Source organism: Pteropus alecto, unplaced genomic scaffold, assembly GCF_000325575.1.
Source record: "Pteropus alecto unplaced genomic scaffold, ASM32557v1 scaffold121, whole genome shotgun sequence".
NCBI lineage: Eukaryota > Metazoa > Chordata > Mammalia > Chiroptera > Pteropodidae > Pteropus > Pteropus alecto.
Window position 1 is genome coordinate 2,011,904 of NW_006434369.1, and position 27,719 is coordinate 2,039,622.

The 27,719-nt window shown below is 34.9% G+C and overlaps 1 protein-coding gene and 1 pseudogene across 10 annotated transcripts in view; both read right to left on the reverse strand.

Annotated features, from left to right (window-relative positions):
• CDKAL1 (CDK5 regulatory subunit associated protein 1 like 1) overlaps nt 1-27,719 on the reverse strand; it is a 567,467-nt gene that overhangs the window by 49,605 nt on the left and 490,143 nt on the right. The window lies entirely within an intron of this gene.
• On the reverse strand, nt 1,696-1,814 carry LOC112477706 (annotated as a pseudogene).

Genomic DNA, 27,719 nt, shown 5'->3' on the forward strand with positions numbered 1-27,719 from the left:
TTTCCCATCACCTTTACCCCCTATTCCTGTGGGCAACCTGAACTCTCCCCTGTGTTTGAAAATCCCGGATCTTCTTTGCAAATGTATTGTGGCCTTTTCTTACACTGAAAAGAGTTGAGGGAAGACAAGCAGTTCCACATCAACAGCAGAGAAATTACTTCCTTTCTAATGAGTCTATCGTTTGCTCTGGCCTAGGTTAAAAAATAACAGGAATACTGACGAATAAGTTTCTTAACTTGTAAAACTAATTGTGACAGTATTCCTGCTCCAATTTTAGAGTCAAAATGCTGTATGGTTATAAAAAACAAGAAAAGTGTGGCAGGCTAGAATCACTCCCTAAGCTGCGTGCTCTGCTAGTGAGTGACCAGTGTGGTAGAGGTTTATTCAACATTTCTGGTTAGGCTGCTAGGCTTTGAGAAAATTTTTATCAAGAATAAATTATTACTCTATGAACTGGCTCTCATTATTTTTTTGGAAAATTATCAAATATATCTGTAAATGATGATTCTTCAATTTCCTTATAGAGCAAATGTTTGAGTAAATCTAGCTGTCATTTTTTCTATAATGTATCTCTTCGCTATAAAAAAAATCAGATGAAAACCTTAAATACTAGTTAGCTAGGCTGAAGATCGTATCATACTCTTTAAATCAAGCCTTTCGTTTTGTAAATCAAGTGTTCTGGTTTTGTTCAAAAAACATACTATCCTCATGTATTCGTTTTTAGTAGTTAATAAAAAGAGGGTAGAAAAAAATCACAAATTGAAGTTTTCAAACAGAATTAGGCTATTAAATGAAATCTATGAAAAATTCATATCATTACAAACTAGAGCTAGTTTTTCCTTGTATTTGAATAGATATACTCATTACAAAATAAAGTGTATTTGTGGGTGTGTGTGTGTGTGGATGATGTACAATTTATCAAAAAATAATTATCGTGATATATAAAAACCAAGTATCATAAAAATGGAAATAAGCCAGTATATTAAAGTGGAGAAAAAAAACCTTTGAAAGTAAAAGGGAAGATCTAACTTTAAGATTTATTTTATAGACATTATTTTTAATTTATTTATTTAAATTAGTTTTAAGTATACAGTACATTGGTTAGACATCTATAATGTCATAAAACGATCTCCCCCATTGCTCCTTCCCTCCCCTGGCCCTCCCCTCTACCTAGCCATCATATTAATGCTAACTGCATTCCCTCTGCCATGCTCCCCATTCCTGTGCCCAATTATCAACTACTAATTTTTTTAATAGTTTTTCATTCTGTTCAAGTCTACCTAAATTAACAGAAAATATCCAAAAGTCTAAAAAGGTATATTTCTGTATGATTCTAATTTAAGGAGAAGGTTTGCTTATATAAATGATTCAAATGAACAGCAGAGTTGTGGATTTTAAAATCATAATTCTTTTCTAATAATTAGGGGACTGTTAGGATTACTTTTCAGAAATGAACTTCCATCCTGTGAAGATGTTTTCAGATTACAGGGGCAGAAGACCCTTTGCCTCAGTTGTCCTGCGCAGGTAGCTATCTATACATATGAAGTCGAAGCAATATTTTGACTCTTTTATTTAGACTACAATTTACTCAAAATACAAAAACCCAAGCAGATTAAAAATTTCATCACTAGGGAGGTGAGATGCAAATTTAGCATACTCATTTGCCTTATTCGCACTTTTTTTTTTTTTTTTACACACCAACAGCATCTGGTCTTCCTAGGCGGTCTCCCATCCAAGCACTAACTAGGCCCAACCCTGCTTAGCTTCTGAGATCAGACGAGGTCGGGCGTGTTCGGGATAGCATGGCCGTAGACATTTTTTTTTTAAATGCTAGCCTTTTCACTTCTCTGTTTCACTGCGTGGTCTTGCAAAAGTAACACCAAATTCATCACCATGAACACTCAGAAGCAATCTTTGGTTTTAATTGATTAATGTATATAAAAAAAATGTTGTTTTCTTTTAGAAGTATATTTACATGCATCAAAACAAACACCAAAGCGTTCAACGTTTAATGTTCTTCTTATCACATAGTCTTAAATGAAATAAACTTCTATTCTATCTAAAGACATATGCCAGGAAAGAACAATTTCTTTTTATTTTTAACTTAACAAATATCTATGTGAGCACTTTACAAACATTAGCTAGTTCAATGCTCAAAACAACCTCAGGCAGTGGGGACTTCCTCAAGAGGAGGCTGAGAGCCAGAGGGACTAAGTGCCTTTGCCCGCAGTCCCACAGCTGATAAGTGTTTGCAGGCACAGCCTGTGTTCAGACCCGCTGGGCTAGCTCCAGAGTCCGAGCTATTAACTACCATGCAACAACACCTCTTCAATTTTAAAGTCAAGTTGCAGTTTTAAAGTAATGTTACAAATACTTAATTGATCCAGGGGAGCTGGTAGCTACCATGTAACATGCTGTGGAGTTAAAATGGCCCCTTTCTTATTAAAAGATCTTTGCTAAACCAATATGAAATATTCACAACTCTAGGAAATAAAAGTCAAATGGCACCTTTAAAGTCACCAAGGGATCAAAGAGACTATGTGGCTAAAATGATAACTTTAGTGTTCATTTAATATTAGTAATTTTAAATCTGTCAAGTTTTTAAAAATGGATAATCATTGCACAATAAAAGGCAAACATACCATGAAGCTTTTGAAAATAAAAAGATTAAATCTATGAAGAAAAAGTTAGGGCTAATTACAGTAGTCTCCACTCCCCCCAACATATCTGTAGTTTTGCTTTCTGCAGTTTGTTACCTGTGGTCAACCATGGTCTGAAAATATTAAATGGAAAATTCCAGAAATAAACAATTTGTAAATTTTAAATCAAGTGCCATTCTGAGGTACGTCATGAAATCTCAAGCCCCACCACTTGATGATGACCAGAAAGTGAATCATCCCTTTGTCCAGTGTCTCATGAAGTATACCCTCACTGCCTGTTAGTCATTTAGGCATGGTCTCAGCTACCAAATCAGTTTTTGGGGTGTGTGTGTGTGGGGGGGTGGGACCCCACATTAACATAACTGTTATTACAGTATATTGCTATAATTGTTCTATTATTAATTGTGGTTAATCTCTTACTATACCTACTTTCTAAATTAAACTTTATTATAGGAATACATACATAGAAAAAAACATAGCATATGTTCGGTAATATCTATGATTTCAGGCATCCACTGGGAGCCTTGGAATGTATCCCCTGTGGATAAGGAAAGCGGGGACCACTGTGTACCTTAAGCTTAAGCTATATGATGAGTGCAGTTGAGCACTGAATTTTACTCTAACAAATTCCTGACAGTCAAGCAAAAAAGACTAGCATGGTCACCTAGTTGGGCTTTATTGTTTCAAAAAAGGGGGGTGAGAGGCCTCATTTGGAAAGCAAACTTAATAAAACTAATAGATTTATAATTTTAACCTATTAGTAAGTAGCTTTTACAGTCAGGATGATATTTTATCATCCTTGCCTGGGAAAGTCACTTGCACCAAGAAGCTGCCCAACAAATGTACTTCAAAATACAATACAAACATGTATTGCCACATAAGAGTATTTTTTGGCTGTGTAACAGCAGTTTCGGCTCTGCCATATCATAGGTTCTCCATCAATGCTTGACCTGATTAACAGGCTTGCAGTGGGATTCTTGCCTCTATTTTCTGTCTCTGACTCATTTCTCATAATCGTCTAGAGAGAGATTTTAAAAACTCAAGTCTGGCCGTGCCATGCCTCCACTTAAAACCCTACAAGGGTTCCTCATGTTCTCAGGAAAAAGTTGCCACATAATGCCATACTTTGTTTTTTAAATTAGCGCACAGGAGGCCATATAAAAAATGTCAAAACTTATTTAGCTACTTTTCTATTAATAGACATTTATCTGGCTTGTTTCTAATTTTTTTTGCTATTAACAACAAAAGTACATGCCTCTTTGGACACATGGTGAGCATTTCTCTAAGTAGAATTACTAGGTTGAGGGAAGGTATCTACGCTTATGATTTTCATCTATATAACTAAACTGTCCCCCAAAATGGCTTGATCAATTTATATGTTCCCACTTAATATGAGGGGTTTCTCTCCTACACCTAACAACATTGTATATTATCAGTTAAAAATAAAAACTATACCAGTAAAACAGGTGAATATTTTTGTTATAATATATATTTTAATTAAATGTTATATATTAATTATAATGTTATATATTTTAATTTTCCTAATTGCCGGTGAGATAAAACACCTTTCATATGTTTATTGAATGCCTTTGCCCACTTCTCTGTTGAGTTACAACAACTGAATTCCAATTATTGCAAATAATTTTTCCTGGCTTGTTGGTTATCTTTTAACTTTATCATATCAATTATTATATTGAGGTGTTTACTGTTTAACAGTAAAATTTATCAAAGAACCTTGTCGGGCTTTTGATTCAGATTATATTGATTCTACAGAATAATATGGGGAGAGTTGACATTAACATTATATTAAATTGTCCTACCTGGAAATGTGTTGTTTTATAATTTCAGTGTCTTTTATGTTCTTCAAAAAAAATCAGTTTCATCACAAAGATCTCATACATTTTTTATTAGATTTATTTGTAGATATATATATATGCTTTGTTTCTGTGAGATTTTTTTCTACTACATTTATTTATTCATCTTAAAACTTGTTGTTTATTTTATGTATCTCTTAGAAAAACAAATAAATGTATTCTGTATTAAAGAAAGAACCAGAGGGATGGTGGAAGATAGAAAAGTTTAAAATGTTTTTAATTTTTTTTATTACTAAAGTGGTATAGTTGTGAAGGAAGAAGGGAAGCTAGAATTAATAAAATCTAATTTTTAATTTTGATTTAAAAAATTCCAGAGAATGACAGTGTCTACTTTTTAGAGAAAACAGCCTCCAGAAAGTTACCTGAGGGTGTCTCCAGGTCTAGTTTCTTAAGTCATCTATAATATTTTATAAAATCCTTTTAACAAAGTATTATACAACTTTTCTTAATTGCTAATTTAGTTTTGAACAGTCTTTTCTGTCAAAAAATCTTCTATTAGATCTCATCAGGGAACCCCCAATCAAGCTATATACAGCTTGTTTTGTGGTGTAGTACAGCTTCTCCCTAAGAATAGCTCAGACACTCCTGGTATAAACTAAATTCTATCTGCTACAATGTAAACCCTGTAGTTCTTGGTTTTTGTTTTTTGTTTCTTTAGAATAGTATAATGAACTCAATTTAATATCACGTAGTTTCAACAATTAACTCATAGCTAATCTTATTGCATGTATTACAACCTCTTACCTCCCTAGATTGCTTTTGTTCTTTTTCCCTCTGGACCCTCTCCACTCCTTTCTCCTACCCCGTACCCCCTGCTTCTGGCACCCACCAATGTGTCTTCCAATGTTTGACTTTTTTCACGTAGCATAATGCCCTCAAGCACTATCCATGTTGTTGAAAATGGCAAGATTTCACAATTTTTTTTTTTTTTTTTTATGGCTGAGCAGTATCACATTGTGTGAGTGGGTGTGTACATGTACACCACATCTTCTTTATCCATTCATTTGTCGATGGACAGACATTTAGGGTATTTCCATATCTCAGCTATTGCAAATAATGCTATAATGAACATGGGGGTGCATTTATCTTTTCGAATAACTGTTCTCATTTTTTTAAATAAATACTCACAAGTTGGATCATAATAGAGTAGTTCTATTTTAGCATTTTGAGAAATCTCCATACTGTTTTCCATAGTGGCTGTACTAATTTATATTCCTACCAACAATGCATAAGGGTTCCCTTTTCTCCACCTCACCACCAACATTTATTCCTTGTTTTTATGATAATAGCCATTCTGACAGGTGTGAGGTGATATCTTATTGTGGTTTTGATTTGTATTTCCCTGAAGATTAGTGAGGTTGAGCATCTTTTAATGTACCCGTGAGTTGTCTGTATGTCTTCTTTGGAAAAATGTCTGTGTAGATCTCCTGCTCATTTCTAATTGGATTGTTTGTCTTTTTGCTGTTGAGTTGTATGAGCTCTTTAAATATTTTGGATATTAGCTCCTTATCAAATACATGATTTGCAGATATTTTCTCCCATTCAGTAGGTTGCTGTTGCATTTTGTTGATAGTTTCCTTTGCTGTGTATAAGGTTTTTAGTTGGATGTTGTCCCACTTGTTTATGTTTGCTTTTGCTGCTTTTGGTAACAGATTCAAAAAAATCATCACCAAGATCTGTGTCCACGAGCTTACTGCCTATGTTTTCTTCTAGGAATTTTATGGCTTCAGGTCTTAAATTCAAATTTTTAATCCATTTTGAGTTAATTTTTATGTATGGTATAAGATAGTGGTCCAGTTTCATTCCTTTGCATGTGGCTGTCCAGTTTTCCCAACATTACTTATTGAAGAGACTGTACTTTCTTGGCTCCTCTGTCATAAATTAATTGATCGTTTATGTGTGGGTTTATTTCTTGGCTCTATTCTGTTCCATTGATCTGTGTGTCCATTTTTATGCCAATACTATTTTAATTACTACAGCTTTGTAATATGGTTTAAAATTAGGGAGCATGATGCCTCCAGCTTTGCTCTTCTTTCTCAAGATTTATTGAGAAAGGATTATTTGTTCTATTGCTGTAAAAAATGCCTTTGGAATTTTGATAGGAATTGCTTTGAAGGTGTAGACTGCTAAAGGCAGTATGGATGTTTTAACAACATTGATTCTTCCAAGCCATAAGCATGGAATAGTTTTCTATTTATGCCCTCTTCAATTTCTGTCATCAATCTCTTATAGTTTTCAATATAGATGATCCTCAACTTACAATGGTTTGTCTTAGAATTTTTTGACTTTACAACGGTGTGAAAATGATATGAATTCAGTAAAAACCTGACTTTGAATATTTATCTTTTCCAGGGCTCACAATATGCAGTACGGTACTCTCTCATGATGCTTGGCAGTAGCAGTGAGCTGTTGCTCCCAGTCAGCCATGTGATCACTAAGGGTAAATAACCGATACTGTTTCGTGTAATCATTGTGTTAGATGATTTGTCCAACTATGGGCAAATGTAAGTGTTCTCAGCACATTTAAGGTAGGTTAGACTAAGCTATTATGTGTGGTAGGTTAGGTATATTAAATGCATTTTCACTTGCCATATTATCAACTTACAATAGGTTTACTGGAATGTAACCCCATTGTAAATTGAGAAGTATCTGTATACAAAGCTTTTACTTCCTTGGTTAAATTTATTCCTAGCTATTAGTTTTGATGCAATCGTAAATAAGACTATTGTCTTAATTCTCTTTTTGATAGTTCATTATTAGTGTATAGAAATGCAATAGATATTTTTGTACTGATTTTGTATCCTGCAACTTTACTAAATTTGTTGATTAGTTCTAACAGTTTTTTGATGAAATCTTTAGGGTTATCTACATAAAATACCATGTCTTCTCTGAACGATAGTTTTACTTCTTCCTTTCCAATCTGGATGCCCTCTATTTCCTTTTCTTGCCTGACTGTGAGGATTTCCAATACTATGTTGAATAAAAGTGGTGAGAGTGGGAATCCTTGTCTTGTTCCTGATCTTAGAAGAAAACTTTCAGCTATTCATCACTGAATATGATATTAGTTGTGGGCTTGTTATATGTGGCCTTTATTATATTGAGATATGTTCCTTCTACACCAACTTGTTGTGAGTTTTTAATCATAAATGTTGAACATTGTCAAGTTTTCTGTATCTATTGAGATGTTCATATAATTTTTATCCTTCATTTTGTTAATGTGGTGTATTTCATAGACTCATTTGTGGATGATGAACCATCCTTGTATCCCTGAGATAAAACCCACTTGACCAAGGTGTATGATATTTTTTAAATGTATTGTTGAATTTGATTTGCTAATACTCTGTTTAAGATTTTTACATCATCAGGGATACTGGCCTGTAATTTTCTTTTCTTGTGGCATCCTTGTCTGACTTTGGTATCAGGGTAATGCTGCTTCATAAATGGGTTTTGAAGAGTTCCTTCCTCTTCTATTTTTTTTTGGAAGAGTTTGAGAAGGACTGGTATTCTTCTTTGAATGTCTGGTTGAATTCACTAGTCAAACTATCTGGTCCTGTACTGTTGGAAGTTTTTTTGATTACTGATTCAATCTCTTTACTAGCAACTGGTCTATTTAGATTTTCTATCTGATTGTCATTTTCTATTTAGATTGTCATTTTCTGCTATGTTTAGTTTTGATGGGATCTTGTAGCTGGATCATATTCAGCTGTCTTACTAGTTTTCAGTTAATTCTTTTGTATTTCTGGTAATTGTGTGTACATATACCTACAAGACTAATAGTTTCATAACAAAGGAGACTATTTCTATCTTTTCACTGTCATGTTCCCAGTACTTAGCACAGCTCTTGGCATGCAGTGGCCAATCAAACAATATTTGATGAACTGAATGGAATTAAAATGTAAATTCAGATTTCTCTTCTCATATATGAGTAGGTACCTTTCTTCCTACAATGGTCAAACTTCTTAAAGGAATTCACTTAGGATTCTACTATCCAAAAACTTAATAATTAACTTATGAAACAACACATATAAAAACTAAAAACCCTTTCCTAAATAGCCAGTAGATCAAGAGGAAAAAAACCTTCGAATAAGTCAACTTTAAAAATAAAAAAGACCAGAATACTATATACTAGACCTGGAAGAATAAAACAAATAACAAACATTCAACTTTAGCAATTAGAAAAATCAGAACAATAATAATATCAACACAGCCACATCCTAAGAAATGCAAGAGTACAATTAAAAATAGAAGTAGAAAGTATAAAAGTGGGATCAATTAGTTGTTTAAGAATATTGAGGGGTGGGGCTCCCCAAAACAAAACACAACAAATCAATACTGAAGCAGACAAAATTTCAGCAAACTTAAACAAGAAAAAAAAGACAAAATGAGGAATGAAAAAAGCATGCTAATAATCAAGAGAACGTTACATACAACTTTAGCTAAAAAATATGAAAAAGAAAATGAATGAAATGGGTCGTTATTGTAGAAATGCATTATAAAATTGACTCAAATAATAAAAAAAGAAAACTGATATGCATACAAGGAATTGAAAAAGTTATGAAAAAATTTCTTCTTAGACTCTAGGCAAGAAGCTTTTGGAAATGAACTCTTTCAAATTTTTAAGAAACATAACCTCATGCTATGGAAACAGATCTAGAACAGAAAAAATATGGCAAATTATTCCATTAGATTTTAGGTAGCCAGAATTATTATGACTGCAAAAACCTGAACAAAATAACATGAAAAAAAGATAAAGGTTTCTAAACCTCAGCGTAGTGAAATTTGATGGATAAGAGGCTAGGTTCTGAAGTTTGAATCTCAGGTTTACTATTCAGTAGCTATGCCACTTTAAGTGAGTTACTTTCTTTCCTCTGTGATGCCCTAAATTGTGAGGATTAAATGAAATAATCCATGTAAAGTATCTAGCATCATGTGAGCAACAATATTTTAAGGGGAAGACTGCCATGGTTTCCTTACAATATGTAAAAGTTTGCATTTTGTCAGTATGTTCATAGTTCTGAGAGGAAGGTTCATAGTTCTCATGAGATTCTTAAATAAAACATATGCTCTGACCCCCAAAGTTAAGATCTACTGCTATACACTAATCTTACCTCTGAGTATAGATGCAGAATAGAAGTCGATATAATATAAGCAAATATAACAGCAAGAGCATTAACAGAATCATTCATCAATATTAAAAAATTAATCTTTGAAACTGAAGGCTACTGTGGGGTGAGTATAGATTGGGCAGCTTTTCTAGAAAGCAATTTGGTGGCATCTGTAAGGAACCCTTTAACTTCATAATATCTATGCTCTTTGACCTAATAATTGTGCTTCCAGGAATATATCTAAAGAAAATGGCTAGTGAGACAAAAAAAAAAAAAAAAGAAGTGTATATAGATGCTTATTATGGGGTAATTTATAATAATAGAACATCGGAAACAATCTGAATATCCAACAGCGGAATAGTTAGTAAACTGATGCATTTATATAATGGTGTAGTATGTAGTCATTAAACACAAGGTTACTGAGAACTTCGATGATACAAAACAATGCTTACAATATGACTTTTTAAAGCATGTTAACCTGTATATACAGTATAATGCCAGAATTGTAAAATTAAAATAAATGAACATAGCGTAAATGGAGAAAATAAATCCAAATATGTCGTAATGGCTAATTCTGGGTGGTGGAATTATGGGTGATATATATACTCATATACACATTATATACACATATGTATATATAATAAAACAATACACACATTTTACTTTTCAGGTATTCTATAATAAGCATGTTTAAAATGATTGCATAAAACCATTTAAAATATCTTACTGATAAATCTGGGTAATCAAAAAGATCATCAGAACTACTGCTCCCCACACTGTAATTTCTGTTTATAATATTGTTTTCTCTGTTTACCATTAAGGTCATTTAAGAATGCTGATGACTAACGCTAAGTCTTCTACAGCTAAATGGTTTGGCTGAAGGCAATATAATACTTAGGTATGTTAGGGTGCTACCTTTCTCAGCCTCTTAAATGGCATGAAGTTTTCCCTACGTTCCATCTGAAAATATCAGAGAAAAACGTTCATTGCATCAGTAATATTTTAGAAACAGTGTCATGATTTTTTGCTTCAAACTTTATAAAGGAGACCTAAAATCATTAAGTCGATAATATATATGAAATAACTAATAAAACTATTTTTATAATGTACCCTCCTAACTCCAGTATTACATGATATTACATGATTTTCCAGTCAACCAGTCAATCTTCTGTAACAGTGAAATACGGTCTTGGTGTTCTTCTGGGGTGGCATGTTGTAGGCATTTTACCAGACAAAGCTGAAGACAGCTTACACTAAACTTCACTTGTATGCTCTATAGATCATTAAATGTCTTTACTATTACTTTGTTTGTCTACATTCATCAAAAATTTGATGCCTTTTCTATCATTTTTCTTCATCCTGTCAGAAAACTGACAAATCTACTGAGGGTTACGCTAGTTGGTAAATATAGTTTTTTAAAATTATACAGGTTTTCAGTGGAACACAGGTGCACAGCACTTGTAATGTCTGCTCAGCTCTATTATTATCATAGGGTAGACTTGGAAAACATTCTAATCATATATATTTTTTAATGTCCAATTTGTAGACCATCTTATTGTGCTGCTTCTTGTACTCTTTTCATATGGATAAAAGTTATCTTGCATAAGTTCCTACTTTTTCTAAATAAATAATTTCTTCCTTGCTTGTCACATGAATTTCTCACAAGTCTTCACTGATCTGGAACTTTGTCTTGCAGCCCATGAGGCCTATCAACATTAAATCAGCTCCTGTCTTGGGCAGAAAACAATACACTTAAATATTTATATTTTGGTGAAGGAGGATATTTATAAAGAGAGGAAGAAGAGAAAGGGGTGTATAAGAAAGAGAGAAGGAGAGAGTGACAAAAAGAGATGGGAATAAGAAGCAAGATGGAGAGCTACAGAAAAATATTGGAGTATTGTTGGTTGGGAGGTAAATATATTACCTAAAAGAAAACTGCTAAAAGCCTGCTATTTACTTGGGCTATGGGTACATTAGAAATTGTTTTTACAGGTCTTTGAGACTACACTAATTTTCAGAATATGTCCCTTAGTCCTTGGAAACGGAATGCTTTTTATTTTGAAATTATCCTTATCAACTTTTCTCAGTTGTGGTGTATTAATTTCTGATTTGTAAGACAATAGTTCTGAGTCTGAGGAAATATACAATTATACAATTTCTTTATGTCTAGCTGTGTCAGTTAAGTATTAAAAGTTCTTCCCAATAGTGAACAAAATTAATCTCTCTGTAGCTTCCACGTTACTCATAGAGAGTCTACTCACATGAGTTGTCTTTCCAGGTTGGTTGACATTTTAGGACACTGATAATGATCCTATCTTGCTTTTAATCTTAAACGTTCGTACACAACACTGATAAAATAGCTCAAGCACCTGTATGTGAACTGCACAGAACCTGGTTCTCACCAGGAGTAGAAGGCTGAGTTCACTAGTGTCGGAAGTTGTCCATCACCTTCCCAAAGGATACAATAACGCTCTGCCAACTCTGCAGCCATTTGTAATCTGATCTACTTTCATGGGTATGCATGAATCTTTCATGGGTACTAGAATCTATTAGTACACAACAGTTTCAAGGGCTTCTAAAGACATCTGTAGAAAGAAGGCCTCAGAAGCTTGGACATGTATTCTGACATCAGCCTGCAGGTCCTTGTGTCTCCTTGAGAAAAGCTTATGAAGCCTCATGGTAAATACATTTTATTAAATTAAATAAAATGGAATCTATGACAATCCTGATTTACTTCAATGGCAAAGAAGAATGTGTTAGACAAGCTGCTGTCAAGTGGCCATCATGTATAACAGAGAATTTTGGTCACTTAATCAGTTTACAAGCTTTGCAGTAGTCATTTGAAAATGGGCATTCTCATTGTGGTAGGGAAGGTCACAGAAAAGAATCCAAAGACCCTTGCACTTCCTATAAATTTGATGTAAACAGAGTGTGTATTCTTTTTTTTTAAAATTCCCGTCCTCCACTCTCACCCCTTTGCTAACCATCAGTTAGCTCTCTGTATCTATGGGTCTGTTTCTATTTTGTTTTGTTTATTCGTTTGTTCTGTTTTTGTAGATTCTTCATATAAGTGAAATCATATGGTATTTGTCTTGCTCTGTCTGACTTATTTCATTTAGCATAATACCCTCTAGGTCTATCTGTGTTGTCGCCAATGGCAAGATTTCATTCTTTTTTTATTGCTGAATAATATTCCATTACATGTGTGTGCATGTATGTGTGTACAGATATACATATATATGTATGTGTATATATGTACATATATATGTGTGTATATAGATATATAGATCTCTAGATATTTATATCACATCTTCTGTATCCATTCATCTATTGATAGACATCTAGGTTGCTTTCATATCTTAGCTATTATTAGTAATGCTGCAATGAACATAGAGATGGATATATCTTTTTGTTTTCTTTGGATAAATACCCAGAAGTTAAATTGATAGATCATATGGCTGCACTACTTTTATTTTTTTGAGCAATCTCCATAGTATTTTCTATAGTGGCTGCACTAATATGTAATCCCACCAACAGTGTATAAAGGTTCCCTTTTCTCCACATCCTTGCCAAACTTGATTTATTGATGAAGCCATGCTGCTGACAGGTGTTAGCTGGTACCTCATTGTGGTTTTAATTTGCATTTCCCTGATGATTAGTGATGTTAAGCATCTTTTCATATCTTGGCTATCTGTATGTCCCTTTGGAGAAATTTCTATTCAGGTCCTCTGCCCATTTCTTAATTGGATTGTTTGTTTTTTTGGTGTTAAGCTTTATGAGTTCCTTATATATTTTGGATACTAACCCTTTATCAGATGTTTCATTTGCAAATATCTTCTATTCAGTAGGCTGTTGTTATATTTTGTTGATGGTTCAGAATGTACATTCTTGAACAAAATGAGGCAAAAAATTGTTAAATAATTCTGGTGACATAGGCAAAATGATAAAAAGTTGAGTAGCTACTGTCAGATAAGATCCTCATGTCTATTATAAATTAGTTGTTGTCTTTGTTTCTAAACTAAATATGCTCTGGTATTTATTAAATAGCCTTGCACAGTTCATATGAATCAGCCATGGTTACTTGTGGTGGCACTTTCATCAGAAGTGACTAAGTCAACCGACTATCTGCTGTGACAGTGCATTTGGCAGGAATATTTTGGAAAAGCAACTCAAAAATTAAAATTTAATAGCATTACTACTCAAACTCCTTCTTACCTGGCTCAAAAACTCCATCTAAATGAAGTCCTAATTCACAAGAACTAGAGGATAAACGAAAGGCTTAAAATTGCACACATGGGATATACAGCCAGGCAAGCCACAGTGCCTATGCTGCTTTTCTGCTTTCACATCCCTCTCACCTACATTATTACATTTGTTCCTTATGACAACTATTTGAAGTATTATTATCTCCAAGACACAAGAAGGAAACTGAGGGTCCCAGAGCTTAAGTGAAAAACTCAAAGTCACCAGCAGTCAGAGTTTTCCATTTTCTACTTTCACACCTGCCTTCATAATACATCAGCACTGATGTAAATATAAATAGATGTTCAGAAGCAACCCATGGGACAAAGTGGGATACGATGTATTTACCAGCTTCTCCAACAGTTATTTGATTATTCTTCTATTTTAAAAAATTCATGTTCCAAATAGTTCATAGTAGGTCTAAAATTTTCTCTTTCAATAAAAATATTCCATGATGCTCTCTTTAATTAAAAGATAAGCCTTTGTCTGACTAAAGCCCCTGGGCTGCAGACAGCAGTACCGATCCATGGCCTATTAGGAACTGGGCTGCACTGCAGGAGGTAAGTGGTGGGCAAGTGAAGCTTCATCTGTGTTTGCAGCAGCTCCCCAGCACTAGCATCACGGCCTCAGCTCCACCTCAGATCATCAGGCATTAGATTCTCATAGGAGCACTGGTCCCTGGTGCCAAAAAGGTTGGGGACCACCGGTCTAAAGGATTTCAATTCAGGCATACCTTGTTTTATTATGCTTCCCTTTATTACACTTCATAGGTGATGTGCTTTTTACAAATGGAATGCAAGACCTTCTACCAGCAAAAAAGATTACAACTCACTTTATTATGGTGGTCTAGAACCAAACCTGCAATATCTCCACGGTAGGCCTATAGTTACATTTGAGATGAGGACAATATGCTGTTTGATTTGGTTGACGACAATTGTACCAAAGGACCTGGCCTATCAAAAAGGTATTAAAGCGATTAGCCTTTAATAAAAACTGCATGTAAGGGGTGCAGTAACTTCTTCCTGCCACTCCTGAAGGTCTACGCCATTTCTTGCCCGGCAGGTTCTACTGTCTACTTTATGTTATCCTCGATCTCTCCCATCTTTCCCTTTTCCAACCTTAACATTACTAGGAGGATATTCCTTACAAAGTATAAATTCAATTGCCTGAAACCTTTTAATGGGTCCCCTGTCACCTACGGGATAAACTTCAAAATCCTATCTGCTTGAATGTTCTTTACCGCTTTTTACTCTCATATGTAATATCTCCTTCTTGGGCAATATTGAAGAACTATATGAAGTTCTCTGAACATGATATGCTCTCTCATATATCTGACTCCTACATTAGGACTCCTTTTTCCTAATTCAATTATCAGGTCAACCCTTAATGATAGTAAAAGCTACTTGTGCGCCAGGCACTGGACAAAGTGGTCCTTCCTCTGATGAAACGAAGTGGAAGGAAGGGATATGAGGTTATCTTTGCTGCTGCCAAAGTGTGGCCAGTTACTCTGCAACAAGATTTAAGTCAAGAAGGAAGGAAGGAAGTTTCTTTGAAGAGACACTTGAGGAGGAGGAAAGAGAGGGATTTGCTTCCATGCTGATTAACCACGAAGTAGCTATCTGTTCCACTCATTTCAGTTTGAAAAGGCTTCATGGTGTGTGCTAAGGTCACAAAGATGAATAAGCCAGATGCCTGCCTTACCTCGTGGAACTTTCCAGCTTAGTGATGGCAACAGACATAAGAGATTTCCTCAGCATGTTTATAATATCGATAAAAGCAGCAAGCACAGGCACAGAGCACAGAGACCGGCACACTGACAATGGGGCTGGTGGTCAAGTTTTAAGGATGAGTAACAGTTAATCAAGTTTATAAAGGTGGGAAGGCTGGTCCAAGCAGAAAAAAAGCCATGAAAAAGGAGAGGGTATCCTGACCTTGTCTTAGATGTAGAGGATTTTTTTTTTTGACTCTGTTTATGAATATAAACTTTTCAACTTACACTATATCATTGTTGATAGATTTTTTTATCCAGCTAGTACATTTAGACATGAATACCATCAAGCCTGTTTAGCTCCAAGATAAGGAATGGTGGGAGATGATGATGAAAAGAGGACAAGGGCCTCTAGTTCTAGTTCTAGGCTTTTGTGTGTTATGTTGAAGCACCTAGAATTGCTTTTGAAGATAACGACGGGTACTGCAGGGGTTAAGGCATGGCAATGACATGGTTCCATTTGTGTTCTGGCTAGATCTATGGTTCCTAGTCTTTTGGATTCTAAACTCCAGTAAAATGGGGAGTGGTGGTGGTGGTCGTGGTAAAGCTGTTTTTAAAAACCAAGTTTGTAAGGTTCACACTTTTTTTTTTTATAAGTAGGGACATACTTTTTTGAAAATTTAGTATTTATGGTCACATCAGTTCATCATAGTACATTTAAACTTTCTGTATTGTATTGTCCTTATTTTTATGTCAGAACAGTGACATCATCATCCTGGACTAGCATTTAAAAATCCAATAGTTAGGAGCACTGGGATAGATCTTTCTGGTTGTATAATTTAGACAGAGATAGAGGGGCACGATTGGGAGCAGGAAGCCCAACTAATAATTAAAGTGATAGCATTATTTTAAGACTACAAAGTGTAAGAAGAGGTTTGCTTTAGAACTTGATTTAAATACCTTTTCCTGATTTTCTTCTAACAAATTTCTGTGGTTTCGGAGCCTCCAGAGAATAAAGATTTTGGCTGATTGGTTAGAGAGCCATTGATGGAGAACAGAAGTGACAAGGGTAGAAAAGAAACACAGAAGGAAAGGCGGCTACTCTAAATCAAGACACTAAAGCTACCCTATTCCCAAACTACAGCACTGTGGCCCCAAATTCGTGTTTGTTTTGCATTATTGTGAAGGCTAAGAGGGTAGGATCCAGCCTATTGCAACTCGTGATGTACATGAGGCCTCTACATTATTGAGAGGTGTGAAGTGGAACAGGTTATTAAACAAACCCCAGGAAGGTGGCTGATGCAACTAGAGCCCAGAAACAACCACTTCATCTCAGCCATCTCAAGAGAATGCAGCACTGGGCAGAGTAAGGGAGGAAGTGAACAGGACCATCTACTACTTCATACAGCGGGCATCAATTTAAGACCAAATTCTTTGTGTTGTGAGGTTGACAACCTAATATTATTCTGTGTGTCAGGTAAATCTATCCTGATTGATTATAATAGATGAATTCAGGTGTGATACTAGTAAATGAGATATCAAGACAGTCTTTAGAGCAAACAAGAGGCAGAGAAACTATAAATGTGAGGCTAAGCCTGACTGCACCAGTGGTTTTGTTTTAATTTTCAATATTAGGGCACAATCTCCATTCACTGGAATTCATTCAACTCAAATCCTTGGAACAGAGCTGTTCTCGGCAAAACTGTGGAATAAGCCTCACAGTTCTGAGCCCCATTTACCCTTTTTCCACCAAAGGCACAGTTTTCAGTTCTAGAGTCTCTTAAATTTAAAAATGTTGCTTCTGTTAGGGAAATGCTCATTTTTATGACCCCAAATGAGACAAAACTTTATGGAGAAATGGGAGTCAAAAATGGAGAGAAGATCGGAGGTGTAGCCTGTCATCCTGACAATCATGCCACCAGGAAATGCTACTGGATATTCTTTAGACTTAGGGAGAAAGTAGTAAATTAAGGTTCACGATCAGGGATTTTTTTTTAAGGCAAAATTTCAAGGAATTTTGTGGGTTCAAAACCTTACAGTTAGATAGAATTTCAGTACCAAACAAATGAATATTCTAAAGAATCATAGGTACTGTACTCATTAATACATTTGAGACAGAATTTTAAAAACAAAGGTTAAAACTGAAAGGACACCCTGTTTAACCAGAAGACGGCTGTCCAATGTTCCAAAATGTCGCGGTGTATTTTGTGAGTCAATAATCAAATCAAAAACCTTCCTAAGATTTAAATTGATCTGACAAATTATTCACTTACATTTTTGGAGTTTGAAACCAATCTCTCCCTTCCTACCCAGGCATATCTCAATCTCAAACCTCTACCTCCTGCAATTAACACTGCTTCAAGAAAATATCAGTACAAATTAACTCATGGAAGTTGTGTCTGCACTACTTAATAAAAGCCTCATGCCAGGTACAACAGACACTTGCATTCGAGTGCTGAATTAATGAAAATGGCACTTTGTACTTTCCATTCAAACACGCCTCTCCTTAACACCATAGTTTAACTTCTTTCTAAATGTAGCTTTTAGTAGAAAATGACAACAATTATGAGCCCTTTGAGATTTAAAATCTGAAACTTAAATTATCAAGCCTTAATAAAAGCCTAATAAATTCCTCTATGTGTTATATTATGCCTGCTTAATTACTCCGAGCCCATAAAGGAAGCAATGTAGAAGTAGAGTTTATATGTTAGCAGGAGAGTGATTTTTGAGACTCTTTCCTCTAAATTTAATTTTTATGTGTACATTTAAAAACATATATTCAGGAACATTATAAATAGGAAACATAGATCACGTCTATAAGTATATTGCATGGATAAATTCTCTTGGAAGGCAAAAAGTGATTAAAATCACCAAAAAGTTCTTTATCTTAAATAGTATATTTTCAGTTCAGTGGGCGTCTCTTTATTATTGCTAACGGTTTATCTCTTACACTGACTGGAAAGAAAGATACAACTTGCTTGTTGGAACTACCATTTCAATACTGTTTTCTACAGAACGTAAATAATCTTCTAATGAAGCAGGAAGTCATTGTTAGAAAATGGTCTTTGCTTACCTGCTGCTGTTTATTAAAGAATAGCAAGTAGCATTATTTTTATTCTGATAATGTCAACCTTAAACAGTATTTTTGGAGAGGAGAAAAAAAATGTAGCCTTGTCAAGTACATAAAGAAGATGGGCCCATATAATATAGGGTTTCCACAATGTCTTTACCTCAGAAGAACATGGTAATTACTCTGTGCTGACTCTCAGATCAGGCTGGTGTCACCAGGAGGTCATCTTCCCTGTATATCTTGACCCTACCTTCACTGCACCTCCCAGCCAACAAAAGAGGCTTCCTGTATTATGATCAACTCTTATTTTTCCTTAATTTGAATTTTTTAAATCTTTCAGTAACTAGTTTCTTGATTGTGTTAGGCCCTGTTTAAGTAAAAAATATATGCATACTAAAATTGTAGTGAATAGAAAAAAATCATTTTTTCCATCAAAAACAAAAAGGTAGGAGGCTCAGGCACTACTTCAAAAGGTTCTTATTAATCTTTCTCTGAAGCTTTCAAACCTATGTATATGTGTATAAAGTGGATCTGCAAAAATATTGATAAACCACTAATATGCTACATACTGCCCCCATAAGCAAAATGCTTCCTCAAAGAACTGTCACCAATGGACAAAAGCAAAAGGTAGTCTAAAATCACAAGAACAAATCCTATATCCTTTTCACAGGTTTGTTTTTTGTTTTTTACATCTCTTGTTCTAGAAATACGTGTTATGAAAATAATCAGGCCTCACTGCAAAGATCTCTTTCAAGAGTAGCTAGGGAGACAACAATCTCCCCCTTCTGTCTCTTATGTAAACATGTCTGCAAACCCAACCAAGCTTGGTGGAACTAGAGGGAAGTTTTTGAATCTCAAGCCTTGTGTTACACTGCAGATCGCAAAATAGATATACACAGGAGGTAAGATCGTAACCCAGTGGTATTGAAGTGTCACTGTTAAGAGTGGATATCTGTGAGAACTGTATAAACCAGGGCAACTGAAGACACACCTTCATAAAACAGGATATATTACAGATATGATCATCTTCATCTAATTCTTCTACAACTCTTCGCTGAGCATGTACCATATGTCAGGCATAGGGCTGGGCTCTAGAGATGTCAAGGTGAGCAAAACCAGATATGGTCCCTGTCCTTATGGAACTTACAATCTAGTGAGGGAGCTAAACCATGATCAAATTATTACACAAATATAAAATGGTAACTGTGATGTGTGTAAAAGGAGTGCCACCTGTTGCTCCGAGAGTGTAGATGTGGTGATTTGGCCTAGTCAGAGAAGCCCTACGGTGGGAAGGAACATTTGCTTGAGGGAGCAGAAGAAGGCGAGGTGTACCTGGAGTGGAAAGAGCCGGAGGAGTGTGAGGAAGGATTCAGCCTCACACACAGAAGAGTTTTGCCTTTTTCTTAAAAAGAATGAAAAGCCTGCGAAGAGTTTTAAGCGGAGAAGTGATTAATCATATTTGTTGGTATAAAAGATAATTCTAGTTTCCCTTTGGCAAATAAATTTGAGAGGGAAACAAGAACGAATGCAGAGAGACCAGTTAGAAGGTAATTGCCATTGTCCAGGCAAGAAAAGAGGATTGCTGGGGACAGAGCTGATTTTAGTAGAAACATACAAATGTTTCCTAGCCTGTAATCAATATGTTGTTTTCACTATTGGCAGATTTTTCTCTTATCTGAATAAGAGAAGTTGCATTCTATCCTAGATATGAAAATATCTTTTGGCACAACAAATCTTTCTCCTGGAAAGACAAATCACATGTAATTATATGTATGACTGTAATTACCTAAAACTAAAAACACATAATTAGGTACACAGGTGTAAAGGTTAGAATTTGAAGATCTAAAAAGTTAAATGGAAGTTGATGTGTATGTTTAGTTATTCTGGACTGAGTTTATAAAGGATGCAATATTTCTATTTATTTAAATTAAATCTTCAGATGATAGAGCGCATACTTGTAGTTAGTGATGAAATTTATACCGTTTCCAGACTTAAACTGTCAATACTTCTACAAATACTATCATACATGATTTCCTTGTAGTTACTTGTGTCTCAAAAGAACTGGAGATATATAAGAAACTAACAGATATCCATAAAACAGTGCATGTTTGTGGTCCAGGAAAGGAAACGGTGATGTACAAACCCAAACCCAAGCTTAAACAGAGAAGTTACCCCAGTGCCTGCAGTTATCTGGCTTGCGGGCTTCATCATGATCCTTTGAGCTTTTCTCCCTGAGTAAAGCAGGAACAGCATATCAGAACCCTGCAGATGCTGAAAGCTGAAGGCAATGGAAAGAAAAGCTTTTGACGTTCTGTCAGTGGAATGACAGGACAAAAATGAACTGCAATAAACAACAGTTTGAGCAGGATAATTTGATGCACTGGGACCTTAAGCTTCTCCAGATGCTGAACTCAGCTCGGGACATGAGATAAGACGACAGCATTTACCCTCTTGAATAAAGAAGGAGTGGGTGAAACCAGAAAAAAGAAACATCCTTGTGTAAATAAAAACCTGTTCCCTAACATGCATACACTCAGACATACACATCAATTCACGTATAGAATATATCCAATATTCATATATGTAACAAATACATGTAAACATCATACTTATACACATTATAAAATATAACTTGTCCATTGTCCCAATGATAAATGATAGTAAGGCCAGAAAGAAAAACAAATATGCTTGTGAGGAATCTTAACATGGAAACCTCACTAGACCAATATTAAGCTCACTTAATATCGTATTGCTCCACAACTATTCCAAATAAAATGCCTCTGAATAGCATGTCTTTTCCAAATAAACAAGCACATGCAGACACAGATTTTGACTGTGAAGATTTAATTCACAACAGAAGGATGTTGCTTATGGAGTGAGAAGTGAAATCACAGTCCCTCTGGGCACATCCAGGTGTCTGTCAGTTTTCCATAACAAGGCTGAGTGATGTGCTCACATTTCTCAAAGACTGTTTGTTTCAGTAAGGCCAGTGTAGGTGACTAGTGGATGTCACAGTGAAACAGAAGTGTCATCAAACTACTGATTTACTTTAGGATAACTCATAACGAACAAAGCCCCTTGCTTTTACTGGTGAAGATTTTGACTTAGTTTCTCTTTACATTACTTAAGTAAAAAATTTACAAAAATGAAAAACAAGACATCAACATAAGCATATGGTTTTGTGATTGTAGGATACACTACTTGTGTAATCAAGAACAATGAGAAAAAGACAATCTTAAGGGCAATAGCTAACATTTTTTTGGTTATCAATTATTGTGAAAAGCATTGAGCTGGCAATTTTACATACATTTATCTTAAGACCCTTCAGGGTGATTGTTATTAGCCTCACTTTAACACTACTGTCTCAAAGCATGGAGATAAATTTGTCCAAGATCACAGAGCTTATAAATGATAGAGCAGGGATCAAAATCATGTCTGTTGAATTCTGCCAAGCTCAAAAGCCCATCTCTTTCCACTGCACCCAATGTCTTTCAAAACATCACTGCAGAAAATAAGAACAATGTGCAGAAAAAGAAATCAATATACACATATTAAAAGCTAAATGAATACATGGCTAAAATGTACTTAAGTTCTATGCTGAGAAAACCTACGCAGGCAGACAGTAGACACAGCAGACGTTTTCCCTTGGCAAAGGTTACAAAGTATCCAGGCTTCTGTTTCCTAGGACTTCTTAGGGCTTGATACTTTTAGGAGGATTCCATGCCAAAGCAATGACAAAGGCATACGTACCCCATCTTGCTCCTCAGGTTCTAGGGATCTCTCTGTCCCTTTCCAGCTTTGTAAATTCCATTAATTCCACCATTCAAATTCTCTGGTGGCTGCTACTCTTAACTGTTGAGCCATCTCTATCTCCTTTACATATACTGCTCTTCCTTCCTCACTTTCCACGGATGTTTCTATTCTTTCCTCATGGGCCTGTCCCACCACTCTACAAAATGGCGCTGGAAAACTTTCCTTTCTTCCTTCTTTCTTTACAAAAGTATTAAATGCTTGTTTTAGAAATTTTTAAAAAATTTAGGAAGGTACAAAAAAACCCCATGCAATCACCTGGAATTCTGTCACTTAGAGATAATTATTGTTAAAATTGTGGTATATATTTTACCAGTCTTATTTTTTCTAAGCAATTGTATAACAGTTCTTTTAGTAAAATTAATATTACATATACGTGTTATCTTGTAATACCTTTAAAAATTTTGACATATCAATGAACATTCCCCTATCATTGAATATTCTTCTATAACATGATTGTCAATGACTGCATGGCATTATATCACATGAATGTAGCATATTTATTTAACTCATCACTTATTATTGGATATTTAGTTAATTATTTTTTAACATTTTGTTATAAACAGTTCTGTAATGAACAGCCTCCTAGATTTATTTTTACTCAGACTCATGCCATTTCTTTATAACATATTCTTCTGTGCATCTGGAAGGCCTTAACACATACTGTCAGGTTGCCTTTCTCACAGATTTCATGAAATTTCATTCCCAGCAAGACTAAGAACTAATGCATGGAAAATGGGTATCTTGACCATAGTAAATAATCACCAATTTGCAATATAACTTATAAGTGAATTAACTAATTCATTCAACAAATTACCCATTAACCTTCTAAGTGTGCTAGGTACTGAGGACATAGCAAGCAGACATAGTCCTTGCTCCTACAGCACATTTTTTTGTATCAAGACAGAAAATGAAGAAAGTGACAACGATAAATTGTTAAAAGTGCAAAAATGGGAAGTCACGAGAAAGAAAGAAATGACTACATTAGAAAGATATCCGGAGATGGAACGGCAAGTCTTGGGGCCGTCTCAGTGTCCTGGGTAAGGCCAGGCTTCTCCATGAGTCCCTCAAATCAAAGTCCTCACCCTTTCTACCACGACTATTCTCCGTGTCCTCTCACATTTTCTATTTCTATTTCTAGCTTGAGCTGAGGTAAAAGAGAATAAAGTTGACCCTTCGACATCATGGGTTTGAACTGTGTGAATCCACTTATACATGGATTTTTTTCAATAAATACTGTAAATGCAGTTTTTCTTGCTTATGACTTTCTTAATAACATTTTCTTTTCTCTAGCTTATTTTATTGTAAGAACACACTATATAACACATAGAATATAAAATATGTATTAATTGGCTATGTTATCGAGAGGGCTTCTGGTCAACAGTAAGCTATTTGTAGTTATGTTTTAAGGAAGTCAAGTTATACAGGGATTTTCAGCTGTGTGGGAGTTGGCGCCCCAACCCCCGCATAGTTCAAGGGTCAACTGTATTTTATTTTAAAAGTCCACTTCTGACTATAAAAGAAATAACTACTAAATATAACAGTTTCTTAAACTTAAACCCTACCCCTCATATACACACATACACGCTGATTAAAAATAGAATTCTGGAGAAAAATTAGGCAAAATAAAGCAATTACTTAGAGAAAAATGTTTTTTCTAGAAGGTTATGTAAATCAGAATTATAGTTTTTTAATAACTAAATTTCTAGATATATTGTAATCAATATGGTAAACAATTCTCATGAACATAAACGGCTATCAAAGTTAGTCAGCAGTAAGTGGCCTAAAGGTTTTAAAAAGGAAGCAATCAAAACACACAGCAATTACATTTTCAAAATAACATCGTCATCTCTGAATTTTAATATTTTACAGAGAATAGCATTTAGCAACCACTGAAGCTAACAACTTCTACAAAGTAAGTTACTTATCCATTTTGTGTGGACAAGAACCAAGTGATTAAAACCTTAGAAATTAAGTCTAATGAGTCCTAGTTACACCATTGCTTTAGAGACAAAGCACTAATTTTTCTCTCAAAGAGCAAATGTATAAGGGTTGGAAAATATATCAAGATTTTGATAAAATTCTGGTCTTTTAAATACATGGCGATATATGGAGCCAAATAATATTGGTATGTAGATAATAAATTACTCATCTTGCGATTATCTGTCTGAGGTATAAAATGTATTTAAAGGAGAAAGGAAGGTGTCTGAAAGAAGGGATACTAAATCAATTTTGATCCTGTAGAGTGGGTTTTATGTATAATTTCTTTGTAATTTAAGTTTGAAGCATATACATAAAAAGCAAACCCAAATCTCCTATCTTAATGTGTGTTTTCATGAGAGTAGGTGATGTGTATGGCATTTATCCAGCACTGATTACTATGTATTTTTCTAATATGTTCGCATATATGAATTTATTTCAGCATTAATACAATCCACTGAAAAAATGTACTTTTATTATTTCCATTTTATGGATGAAATGGAAATAACATAATTAAGTATCTTTTCCAGGGGTATGTACCTAGTAAAAGGCAGAGCTGGGAATCAAAGCCAGGCATAAATAGACATGAAACTCAGATGATATCTGGGGTCTACCTGCCCCTTCGGATCTAAGCTCCAATCTTCCACCCCTTATCCTTTGGAAAAAAGGTCAGTGCACTTCTCCAAATGACTTTAAACATCTAGAGTACTTGCATTCTCAAGATCCTAGTTAGCTCCCAATCTTTGGTCTTCTGACTTAGTTTTGTGAGTGCACAAAGGAAAAAAATGCAGACCACCTAAAAGTTATTTCCCCAATTCTTCTCCTCTTTTATCACTTTCTCTCATTTATACTGAGAGAAGAATTCCTTGTATTTTTCCACTGCAGAGTAGTGAGTTCTGCCTTTCATACCCTTGTTTCCTTCTAACTTTGGCCTCAGGTTCTTACTTTGTTCACGAAATTGTTTACAGAGATAGTTTCCTAAACAAAGCTATTTCCTTTCCTAAGAGGAAGTCTGTTGCTAACTAAGAGAACGATGCCCTTCTCTTTATATGTGCATGCAAATATGGATGTGAGATATCCTATATTATGATGAATATAAAATATTGTTACTTATGATTATGCAGCTGCCATAATAAGACAAATCTAACTAATCAAAATAGAGGCACAAGCAATCCAAGTTCAAATGACATTAAGTTAATTAATTAAAGTCTTAAGTAAATTCATACCGGAACAATTATTTTTCTTTGTATTTGAGACTCGATGGTTAGAAATGATGATATTTAATGATAAAATGAGATCACATATCTCTACCCTACCAATGAGGCTGTCAATATATATAACAAGTGCTAAAAAGTCATGTCAAAACATTATTAGAAAAAGCAGATTAGGAGTATAATTGGGGGCATATACAAATTACTAAATCATATGTATCTAATTCACAGAGAAATGAATTTTCAAAACATCACCTACTTCTGAACTAGTGAATATGAATTATTCACATGGCTTTACATAATGGGGGAATTAAAAAGAGTAGGAGAAAGAAAGGATTCAGAAACAAAATTTAGAAAATGAAACAATGTTTCATAAATTGCTGATATCCTAAGAGTCAAACAAAAATATTTCTTCAGTAGTGATATGCGAGGCCACCTAGATTGAGATGTGTCTGGTACCGTGGAAGCTGAGCAGTGCTATGTTTAGGGTGCTCTGTTAAGCAATGACTGCGAAAGATAAAAAAATAATTCAGTTTTTGGAAACCGGTCTTTGCCTTCAAAATGTTTTCACAGTAATTGAAGAAAAACTGCATTAATCATTATGTAGACATATGAAATGTACTTCATAATTTGGGGCAGGAGATAAGTAAAAGTTGAAAATGAGCAGTAGAGCTGGTATGGGCTCTAGGAATAGCATATACTATGTGCTCCTTGAGAGCAAGGACTGTCATTAGTAGTCACTGTGACACTTGCATTTCACTCAGTAAATGTTTGCTGAATGAATGTTTATGGAGATGACAGCAAGAACAGGTTACCTGTTGAATAAGTTTGGCAGTTGTCCGCTATTTAAGAGAAGAAACTATTCAAGAGTATATACTTATTACTTAGCACCTACTGAGTGCTCAATTCATATTTAGCAATGTAATGGTAATCTGTGAAGACAGCAGGTTAAAGTGGAGACTATTACTATGTCCATTTGAAAGCAAAAAGGAAGAAGTCCTCAAAAAAGGGAGATATCACGACTATTGGAGACAAATGGCGGAATTCCAAGAAAGCCTGAAGAGACCTGACAGAGAGTGGACAAGAAGGAAGAGCTTCTTCAAGGAAGAGAAGAACCTCTTCTGAGACAGGAAGGAAAAAAAAGATCATGAATGAAGCACAGATTTATTCGCAAGGAGTAAGCACAGCAAAAAAGTCAGATGTCTTCACCTTCTCACTTAATGAAAATAATAATACTCATTTAAAAAGTGCATAGGTAACTGTCAGCAAAGACTACTATTACTCAATAGGAGTAAGGGTGGAGCGAGTAGGTTCTGAGCCTTGAGAATGGCAAAGGCTGAAAATAATCATTGTGTGTGTTTGAGATTGGGGTAGCATGCTGGTGAGAGCTACAAAGTTAGAAAAAAAAGACATAAACCATATTTCTCAAACCAATGCTTTAATTGTTCAATAATTTTATCAAGAACTGTGTTAGACACTGTGTGGAATTTAGAGAAGTGTAAGATATGGCTTTTGTCCCTGTGAAGTTAAATAACAACTCAGTGATATTTCATGGTAGAATGTGAACATATGCCCCCCCCCAAAAAAAAAGTAGAAGAGACAAGGTCAAAACACATCATAAGAAAAAATTCATTGGTATTTTTTATATTAAATTCTAATCATCTCATTTATTATTTTTTTGTTCATTTTGTTGTTTATTGTCGATGAAGTTATTTTCTGGCTTTCATAATGAAATATTTTAGTACGTATTTGAGTTCTTTTGTTTGTGAAAAAATTGCTTCTCAAAGTTCACTGAACAAAACAAGGCACAAAGCTTTGGCTGAACCCAGGGTCATTCCTTAAATAGACAGAATAGATTCCTTTAAGTACTCTGAGCAAATACAAGCCTGCTTCCCAGAGCTACACAACAAACAAAAACTGTTATTACTGTCTGTCCACAGTGAGGCTGAGTCTGAGAGGGTTAAACTACAAATCAAGTTATTGTTGCCTCTCTTTTGGTTCAGTACAGCTTTTCTATAATTCTCTAGAGCTAGGCAGCTGACAGCATGGATTTTTATTG